The sequence below is a fragment of the Saccoglossus kowalevskii genome, chromosome 5 (genome assembly GCF_978046115.1).
Source record: "Saccoglossus kowalevskii chromosome 5, keSacKowa6.1, whole genome shotgun sequence".
Taxonomy (NCBI): Eukaryota; Metazoa; Hemichordata; class Enteropneusta; family Harrimaniidae; genus Saccoglossus; species Saccoglossus kowalevskii.
In genome coordinates, this window is record NC_140645.1 from 8465958 (window position 1) to 8477486 (window position 11529).

Here is an 11529-nt window from a genome sequence, read left to right on the forward strand (position 1 = left end):
TTTATTCTAAGTTATTCACATTATTTAAATTTTTGTATCCACCAAAAATACAAAGATGTGTGATAATTGCTATTAGGGTGTGTGTTTACAGCAGTGAATTCCATTCTGTGACTGCATACTCGAGTCACGTGATTTGATCACAGCTACGAGACGTTATAACATGGCGCAAGGTAGTATTTATTCTATTAATCGAGCATTATTATTACAATGACATAAGACAACATTGGAATACTGCATAACAACAATGGTGTTATCAACCATTATGACTTGTACGTCATATTCTCAATCTTCCTTTTCAGCATGGCCTCCATGATACTAGAGTGTTCTCCGTTCAGATCAGATCCGTCATAAACATAGCTAAGACCACCAAACATAAAAGCCTCCAATAAGGAGGTCATCAGCAACAACAAGACAAACATCAAGAGTATGTGTATTGTTACAATGGCGACGTTCTGTGCAATATAATGAAAAGGCACAAATAATATATGATTGTGACAATGGTACTTCTTATTTTTTATATCATTGAATTAAATTTAAGGATGAGACCCAAGTACCTGGGTCATTTATATTGTTTTCTGGAGATCCTACACCTTCGTGATATTGGCTCAACAATGATACAAACACTGTGAAAAGGAATATCATTTTTTGTTGTTAACAAAAATAATGTCAACGTAGTTTAGTTTACATGTGCTAAAAAATTACCTTTCGCACCTAAATTAGCTACACTAAAAACCTGGGTATCAAGTTTCTTCGTGTATATTTTAATTATTGATCGGATAAGTAAAAACGTGACACCTTGCTTATTCAATTAACATGTTTAACATGTTATGTTTTTAGCTTTATGCTCAAAGTTTTCACTTGATTAGTCATAACTAACAGTTTAAAACTTTTAAAACAACAAAAGAACTGAACTTGTGATAACAATTAACATGACGTCTGTAAATATTGTTTAGTTGTACAACTCTACGTCGAAAACAACAACAACAAAACGTAAAAACGTATATTTCAATAGATACGAGAATCTGGATTGATACAAAATATTTTTGTATTTATATTTTCATAAAATTCAAAATTAAAAGTATATTTCACATGTGCATAGACAATTTCCATCACCATTGTGAAATATATAATAACAATGGGAAAATTAAATAATATGAATACTATTTAAACGTGCAAATTTTAAATACAAAAATAGAAGCAAGGAATGTTGTCTTTTGTTTTTCCATTGTTTACATGTATCACTATCTGATAATTGTTCTCATTGACAACATGTGAACAAGATATACACTACTTTTACAAGATAATTGTTTAAATTTAGAGGCATAACAAAATTGAAATATTGTATTTAAATGGCAAAATATTTTATTTATAATTTTGTGTGCAATATTTAGGAATTTGTTGTCTTAAAATTAATTTAACAGTGATAAAAAATAAACGATTACGGTCAATATTAAATATAACTATATGCGTGAATAAATGTGATATTTACCATCAGCGTTCAAAATAACATATCAAACCAAAGATCATTACAGTCCAAGAACATAGCATATTACCAAAACACATACAATACACATACAATCGAATAAAAGTCAGACGAAGTTGGTGCCAAGCTCACGAAAATGTTGATTGTGTATGCTCTAAACAAGCATACTCGTATTCGCTGTTGTTTGTATTAGTTTAGCTCAGAAAAACCAGTCGTGTCTGCTATGTAGTTTTCCTGTAGTATATCAACGTCCACTCGTAATAATATATTAACATATCTATTTTCAAATGAAATACGAGAATATTATTTTTATCCAGACTGTGATCCGATTAAACTCTCGGGTCGCTATATTCAATATAGTCCACAGTTGATTATTCACATGTTTAAATTTCCAATTTCCCCTGCTCACATTGTAATCAGAGTTTACACTATATAAATACAGCGAGTTTGTTGATGGGAAATAAACAAATTATACCGCTAGATTGGAAAAGACGCGAATTTACATAGTGGTTAGACAATCCGCAATTGCCGGTGTAATAAGTACAATGCATTGTGGCTATTGTGTTGACATCACAAAACATAAGAGTATAGTTAATATGGCATATTTGTATAGTTTCTTATTAGAAGAAAATCATTTATTCCAGCGTTATTCATTCAGCCATCTATTTTCCCGTCTACTTAGTGAATCATTATTTAAGAACACTTAATAAAATATTGTTCATTGTTTTGTTACAATAACAGAATATCACTCATAATGCTTTTGAGCCAAAGTGTGTAAGGCGTTAACATGACATGAGATTCCCAATACTTATAGTATTTAAAAGATTTATGTAAAAGCTGTTACATGTGTGATATGTTAACTGCATTATTTAATATTTTTTTAATTGTTTTAGGCTACTTTTGATGGATGTTTCTTATTTCCTTCCTAAATCGTCTGAACTGGTTTGTTTAGTAAATATTTAACTACAAATTAGTTCGGCATTTCATTTTTTTTTATGTTTCTTCGACTTTTTTAAGGGTTCGTTTGTAGGTTATTTATTCCAGTTGTTTCAATCCATAATTGCTCAAAAAATGGGTAAACAACACAGACTACCGCAAACCCAGAAAATCCTGTTAAATCGCTGGGCCTATTTTGAATTTCTGGTTCCAAAAAAAAATCCATTGGCTTACCCACATGATGTTGTTTAATATAAAGTGCCTGTGAAACGCGTGCTATTCCAATGTCCGAAATCACTTATTGGTATGTGAATCGTATAATTGTTTATATATCTGGGCACAAAATAAATATTTTAATAGAGTTTCAAAGGTGTTGTCAGTCATTTATTGCGTTTCACAACGAGGCTCCATTAGTCCAGGTGAATTGATTCACAAGTAGGCATGGTGGTGGGACGCGGTGCTACATGACGTTCCAGATTTCAATCTATTGTCAATATTTTTTTTAAATAGTCTAAAATAAACTTCCACTAAATGTTTTAACAAATTTTGGACGACAAACGCTGTACTATTTGTACAGTAAAAACATCAGTTCGGGTCCATAGGTCATATTTTTATTTTACGAAAAGTCCGCAAGGTATGCACGGTTGGTTTGCACTCTCACCGCACTGTCTTCGTGCATACTGAGTGGTGTCCTCGTAATAACCCTATGATATTCCTTACCTCGCGATATTTATTTGTTTCCCTGTGTTACCATCTAACATGGATACTAATGGCAATGGTGACGTAATGGTGACGTAATTCTGATAAAATAGCATCGTACATTAAACTAAATAAAAACCTACACAAAAACAAAACAATATGCATTGAAATAATTTGCCATAGTCCGTAGTTATGTTGTCACTGTTTCTGTGTATATAAACCCTGTGCATCCATTGGACTTAACTTAGCATTGTCTTGCCAGTGGAGATGCTGCCCTTTTCAGGTGTATGAATGAATAATTGTTATCTTCTATGAGATTTACATTGGGTATGCAATAACATAACAAATGCCCTATGGTGTAATGGTTAGCACTTTGGACTTTGAATCCAGTGATCCGAGTTCAAATCTCGGTAGGACCTTGATTTATTTTAAGTTTTTTGTTATGTAATAATCTCTGTGGTAAAAAGGAAACAAATTAAATCAATAAAAAAAATAATTTAAGGCAAAACACATCAGGAATCTTTTTCCAACTTGCAAGTGATGCACAATGTCGATACATATTCTATGCTGCGGGGACTACTGCAGAAAAAAATGTAGAATAGTTATTCCTTCACTTAGTTTTTGTGCTATTTTTTTCAATGATGATTTTTTTATTTTTTTTGTGAGTGTAATATTTGTTCCCGAAACGCCAACTTGTTAAGTTGTACTGTAAAATCTGAGCTATACACAAACTAATCAAACACATTCTAACACCTTGTATTATTGTAATGCACACGGTGACTATGTCACTACCCTATTTGGAAAACGTTAGGTTAAAGTTTGTAATTGCTGCATTGCATAGAAAATATCACAATATTTGTGAAGTGATTTATAGCGGGGGTGTCGTCACCTACGCATGCGTCAGAAGGCCATATCGTGTCATTGTTTACAAACAAGCATGTACCCATGAGCCTTTGCGTTTTTAGCATGTGTTGTTATCGTCACTTGGGTCTCAATTGTCGCGCGTGCGCAGGTGACGACCCTTCCGCTTTAATTCAAGCACGCACTAAATACGTTGTACAATTAACATATAAGGTAGAAAAGGGGTATTTTCATGGTACTGTTACCCGATTGCCCAACACCCACCCCCCCCCCCAGATCATAGGAATCAAAATAGAGAACATCAGATACGAGTTTCCCGTCATGCCCCACGTCAGTCAATCGCACACTCAGGTAATATTGTTTATGTTAAATACCGGATGACATGTTACTAGTATTACATTTATGAAATTCACACTTGCCAATCGCAGCAGCTTATTGTAACTTTTTTATTTAGTTTTTCTCTTATCATTATTTTTAGTTATTTCTCTATTTGTTGGGCCTAAGATTAAGTTACCATTGTTTTTTTCTGTTTGTTTGTTTGTTTTCATTATGGTGTAATAAAAGTTATCATTATTATTAACATTCACATTTTAAATTAAAAAAATACATAACACAAGCGTTCTACTAATAGTTCTCTTTGGTTACGATAACTGTTTTTGGAGGATATAAAAAAGCAGTTTCTCATATAAAATTAAAATATTTCAAAATTCGTATTAGAAATAAAATCTTCAAATCTGATTCATCTAACTACTACAAGCACAAGGCCTAATGGTGTAATGGTTAGCACCCTGGACTCTGAATCCAGCTATCCGAGTTCAAATCTCTGTAGGACCCATAATTTTAAATGTTTTGGCAGTGTTTTCTTGTTATATATTATTCGAATAAATAGACATACAGACAAAAATGTAACACATGTAACACAATTTGAAGAAACCAATGTCACATTTGGATTAGTATTTTCTTTCATGAGACTGTGATTTTACGTTGGTGTATTTTAAAAACATCCATAAGTATGTATAGAGGGCGCCATTGTAGAAGGCTGCCTTCGTGATATTAGCACAACAATGATACAAACTCTGTGAAAAGGAATATCATTTTTGTTGTGAACAAAAATAATGTCAACGTGGTTTAGTATACATTTGCTAAAGAATTACCTTACGCACCTAAATTACCTACACTATAAACCTGGGCGTCAAGTTTATATTATAATTATCGATCGGATGAGAAGAAATGTGACACCCTGCTTATTCAATTAACATAATGTTTTTAGCTTTATGCTCAAAGTGTGTTACTTATATTTTCACTTGATTGAAATGAAAAATGTTACTTCTAACTTTTGACTATTAGTCATAAATAACAATTTAAAACTATTAAAACAACATAAGAACTAAACTTGTCATAACAATGAACATGACGTATGTAAACATTGTTTAGTTGCACAACTCTACGTCGAAAACAACAACAACAACAAAACGTAAATACGCATAATTAAATATAAACGGGAATCTGGATTGATAAAAAAAATATTTGTATTTATATTTTCATAAAATTCAAAATTAAAAGTATATTTCACATGTGCATAGACAATTTCCATCACCATTGTGAAATATAAGTTTCAAAATAATTGACTTCTCATCCTTGAATTCCATTTACTAGATTTAACACCCTACATTCTGTATAATAACAATGGGAAAATTACATAATATGAATATTATGTAAACGTGCAAATTTTAAAAGTAGAAGCAAGGAATGTTGTCTTTTGTTATTCCATTGTTTACATGTATCACTATCTGATAATTTTTCACATTGGCAACATGTGAACAAGATATACACTACTTTTACAAGATAATTGTTTAAATTTAGAGACATTACAAAATTGAAATATTGTATTTAAATGGCAAAATATTTTATTATTTATAATTTTGTGTGCAATATTTAGCAATTTGTTGATCAGTGATCAATAATAAACGATTTTGGTCAATATTAAATATAATTATATGCGTGAATAAATGTGATATTTACCACCAGCGTTCAAAATAACATATTAAACCAAAGATCATTACAGTCCAAGAACACAACATATTACCAAACACATACAATTCACATACACTCGAAAAAAGTCAGACTTAGTTGGAGCCAAGCTCACGAAAATGTTGATTGTGTGTATTCTAAACATAGGTATTGTTTGTGTTAGTTAAGCTCAGAAAACCCGTCGTGTCTGCTATGTAGTGTTCCTGTAGTATATCAACGTCCACTCGTAATAATAAATTAACATATCTATTTCAAATGAAATACGAGAATATTATTTTTATCCAGACTGTGATCCGATTAAACTCTCGGGTCGCTATATTCAATATAGTCCACAGTTGATTATTCACATGTTTAAATTTCCAATTTTTCCTGCTCACATTGTAATCAGAGGTTACATTTTTTAAATACAGCGTGTTTGTTGATGGGTAATAAACAAATTATACCGCTAGATCGGAAAAGATGCGAATTTGCATAGTGGTTAGACATTCCGTAACTGCCGTTGTAATAAGTACAATGCATTGTGGGTATTGTGTTGACATCACAAAAAACATAATAGTACAGTTTATGTGACATATTTGTATAGTTTCTTATATGAAGAAAATCATTTATTCCGGCGTTATTTATTCAACCATTTATTTTCCCGTCTACTTAGTGAATCATTATTTAAGAACACTGAATAATAAAATAATGTTCATTGTTTTGTTACAATATCAGAATATCACTCATAATGCTTTTGAGCCGTAGTGTGTAAGGCGTAAACATGACATGAGATTCCCAATACTTATAGTATTTAAAAGATTTATGTAAAAGCTGTTACATGTGTGATATGTTAACTGCATTATTTAATAATTTTTGAATTGTTTTTGGCTATTTTTGTTCTGGTTACTATGTATATAGTTGGCAGTTTGCTCCGATATGCCACTGCCATACTGTTTGAGGGTTGATTGGAATGACCTAGTTTTCAGGCTAAATGGGGAGAATGTTTTAAAATCGTATAGCGTTTTGCAAAATAAAGTATTGAATGCATTGAACGTCAGTTTTCTTGTCCTCAGAACTGATATAATATTCCACATAATAATAACAACTGTGGAATCAGATTAAGGTATTATGCTTCAATTAGAATGAGACTGACATTTAAATGTATTTAACGATGAAGGTGTGATTGTTTTAAATACAGCAATTTTGAAAATGATTTTCAAAAAATGGTTCACCCGATATGAATACATTGTATCAGGGTACAACTGATAAAATTAATTTACATTGTATATGTTTGGAGTTTTCGTGTCATGGTTTTTAATAAAGCATTGGCATTCCGAGGGGGAAACTTATTGTGTCCATCTGCTAGCCGATTTATTTATTGATTTTACTCATATAAGACATAATTTCTCCAGAAACTTTTAAAAAATCAAAATCATTCAGTAATATTGATTCAAGTATATTACAGTGCGGATAATGTACTTGCTATCAATGGTTATCTTTCTATTATAAATCTTGATGTCCTCTTTGAAAGTGACTATAGCAAGTCAGGTAATTTAAATTCTACTATCATCAATGTTCCTCATTATGCATTAATATTCCTCTTTCTCCTACATAAAGTGAATACATTTTCCACCTTAATGAATATGTAGAATTTACAGTGGTCTTGGTGATTTTGCAAAACTCTAACAACTATCTGTATGACCAATCAGAGAAAAGCATGTTTGTGGACGGGTTTTTTCGATGTATCAAATTATGCCTTGTATATACATGCTTTAACTCAAATGCAGAATTAGTGAGCGAGATTGCTAACCTTCTTCCCCGATAATTCTAAGATCTGGGAGAGCTCAAGCCATATTCAAATTTTTTACTACTGGACATGTTACTGGTCATACATGCAATGCATCATGAGAGGGAATTCAAACTTTGCACTTCTGAGCCTATTAATGAGCATATGTGTTATGCACTATGAAAGAATAGTTGTAAATAATTTTGTTTTATATAGTGTTACACTAATAATTTCACGGATTTTTGACGGCAGAATATTAATAGGTGATTTTTCGTTCACTGCTAGATCTTGAGTGATGCTTAGATTTTAAACTTTAGATTTCCACTTTTTTCATAGTTGAATGTTGATTATTAGAACTCGAGTCGCAGAATTCAGACTTCAAAATGCTAACCATTACACCATATATATATATATATATATATATATATATACTGCTTAGTAGACCTATAAATGTTTTAGATGAAAGACCCGCCGTAAACGTAAATGAAAATGTTTTATTTCAATTTAAAATTTCTGAAATATTTTAATTTTACACCTCCAAAAACTTGAATCATTTGCGGATTTATCATTTTTGTTTAGACATATAACATACTAGTAATATCTTGGCGAAAACCGAACGCAATAGCCATTTCGTGAACAGTTTCATAAATCAAACAGTGAGATTCCACTTAGACGAGTTAAACAATGTTGAAAATTTAAATAGAACTTATAACAATCGTCTAAACAGTAACAAGCATAAGGTTGGGGAGGTTCGAAACGTTTTAAAAATATAATTTTCTAAAAATCTTATGACTGGTAGAATTCAAATTGACCAAATTGTTTCTTATTTTTTTCCTTAATCTCTGACGTGTTTTAGCTTTATTCCTATTTATTTATTTACATACTTAGTAATTAAAAAAAATTGCTTCTATGTTAACACAGGAATTATTAAATAACAGCAACTCGACCAAAATAATTTAAGGTCTTACCGAGTTGTGAACTCGCTGGATTCAAAGTCTACATTGCTAAGGGAGAACGTCAAAAGATCGATGTCAGATAAAAAAACTTATTTGCTTGAGGTTGGGGGTGGGGTGGGGTGGGGGGATTTGACCTCAAAATGTTTCCATCCTATAAAAACGATTTTATTTTTTAATGAAGTCAAAAAAATCATGGAGTATTTGTAGTTCAATTTTTTTTCTATCCAATCATGGAAAAAAATAACAGAAAATGAAAAAAAAACATCCAAGACGAGAAAATGGTTTGGTCGGAGTGTAAATATCGGCGTCCAATGAGGTCAATTTCAGGGCATGGACCTAGAACCAACTGCTATGCCATACTACTGTCCGATTATCAATTTGTATTTAATGGTGAATTAGTCTGTGAGGTTGTGGAACCCATATGCATTTTTGGGTATAATCTTAGTAATTTTCAGGAAATACTCATTTTATATCAGGGAATTCCAAAACAATTGTTGCCATTTTTTCCAACCGCCTTGAGAGCGGCCATTTTGAATTTCAAAATGGCCGCCATTCATAATACATTGGTAATAGTATTTAAGATATATCAACTTTCATTTTGCCTAGAAGATTTATTCCAACGGCTTTCATGAAAAGAAAAAGTCCTACATACAGTAATCTTAACGTCTTAATCTTAATCATTAAATCCAAATTGATTTTACAAAAACTGCTGTTTGTCAGTAGTCGGCTGTGCCTCTATATGTTTAATTTCCGCCGGTTTTCTGACCTATACATATAGTCTGTTTGTGCTCGTAGGACTGAGACCGTATATTATTTATTAGTAATAACTGAAAGACATTAATTTGAATACAATTCTTGTCATGCAATCTGAATACCATACGCCCAGTTTCGCAAAGACCGTCATTCTGGAATAATTACCATAAAGTGTCTGTGAAAGGCGTGCTACTCCACTGTCCAAAGTCACTTATTGGTATGTGAATCGTATAGTTGTTTATATATCTGGGCACAAAATAAATATTTTAATCGAGTTTAAAAAGTGCTGTCTCCTATCGGTCCAGATAAAATTGATTCACAAGTAGGCATGGTAGTGCGACTGTGACACGGTTTTGGATAACGCTCCAGATTGCAATGTATTGTCTATTATTTTTTAAATAGTCTAAAATAAACTTCCACTAAGTGTTTTAACAAATTTTAGACGACAAACCCTGTACTATTTGCACAGTAAAAACATGAGTTCGGATCTATAACTCGTATTGTTATTGTTAGACCTGTAATCGTGATACATATGAATCAACGTGAAAAAAGTGGCAGATTTTTTTAAATAAATCAGACAATATAGTAAGACAGTTATTACGATCTACAAGGTATGCACAAAGAAGGTACAGTCGGTCGACGCTCTCACCGCACTGTCTTCGTGCATACTGAGCGGTGTCCTCGTAATAACCCTATGATATTCCTTACCTCGCGATATTTATTTGTTTTCCTGTGTTACCATCTAACATGGATACTAATGGCAATGGTGACGCAATTCTGATAAAATAGCATCGTACATTAAACTAAATAAAAACCTACACAAAAACAAAACAATATGCATTGAAATAATTTGCCATAGTACGTAGTTATGTTGTCACTGTTTCTGTGTACATAAACCCTGTGCATCCACATAACTTAACTCAGCATCGTCTTGCCAGTGGAGATGCTGCCCTTTTCAGATGTATGAATGAATGATTGTTACATTGGGTATTCTACAACATAACAAAGGCCCGATGGTGTAATGGTTAACCCTTCTGCACTTTGAATCCAGCGATCCGAGTTCTCGGTAGGACCTTGATTTATTTTAAGTTTTTTGTTATGTAATAATCTCTGTGGTAAAAAGGAAACAAATTAAATCAATAAAAAAAATAATTTAAGGCAAAACACATCAGGAATCTTTTTCCAACTTGCAAGTGATGCACAATGTCGATACATATTCTATGCTGCGGGGACTACTGCAGAAAAAAATGTAGAATAGTTATTCCTTCACTTAGTTTTTGTGCTATTTTTTTTTTCAATAATGATTTTTTTATTTCTTTTGTGAGTGTAATATTTTTTTTTTATTATAGTTCCTGGGCTCCCTGTGGTAATATTGTTTATGTTAAATACCGGATGACATGTTATTACATTTATGAAATTCACACTTGCCAATCGCAGCAGCTTATTGCAACTTTTTTATTTAGTTTTTCTCTTATCATTTTTTTAACTATTTCTCTATTTGTTGGGCCTAAGATTAAGTTACCATTGTTTTTTTTCTGTTTGTTTGTTTTCATTACGGTGTAATAAAAGTTATCATTATTATTAACATTCACATTTTAAATTAAAAGAATACATAACACATGCGTTCTACTAATAGTTCTCCTTGGTTACGATAACTGTTTTTGTGGGATTTAAAAAAGCAGTTTCTAAAGTAAAATAAAAATATTTCAAAATTCGTATTAGAAATAAAATCTTCAAATCTGGTTCATCGAACTGTTGCATGCACAAGGCCCTATGGTGTAATGGTTAGCACTCTGGACTCTGAATCCAGCGATCCGAGTTCAAATCTCGGTAGGACCTACAATTTTAAATGTTTTGGCAGTGTTTTCTTGTTATATAAAATTCGAATAAATCGAAATACAGACAAAAATGTGACACATCACACAATTTGAAGAAACCAGTGTCACAATTGGATTAGTATTTTCTTTCATAAGACTGTGATTTTACATTGGTGTATTTTAAAAACATCCATAAGTCTGTAGAGGGCGCCATTGTAGAAGACTGTC

At 31.9% G+C, this 11529-nt stretch overlaps 2 non-coding genes across 2 annotated transcripts; both read left to right on the top strand.

Annotated features, from left to right (window-relative positions):
- The first annotated feature begins 3466 nt into the window (after positions 1 to 3466).
- On the top strand, positions 3467 to 3537 carry TRNAQ-UUG (transfer RNA glutamine (anticodon UUG)). The gene has a single exon. It is a non-coding gene; the product is annotated as a tRNA-Gln (tRNA).
- Positions 3538 to 11251: 7714 nt separating this feature from the next.
- Positions 11252 to 11323, top strand: TRNAQ-CUG (transfer RNA glutamine (anticodon CUG)). The gene has a single exon. It is a non-coding gene; the product is annotated as a tRNA-Gln (tRNA).
- Positions 11324 to 11529: the final 206 nt, after the last annotated feature.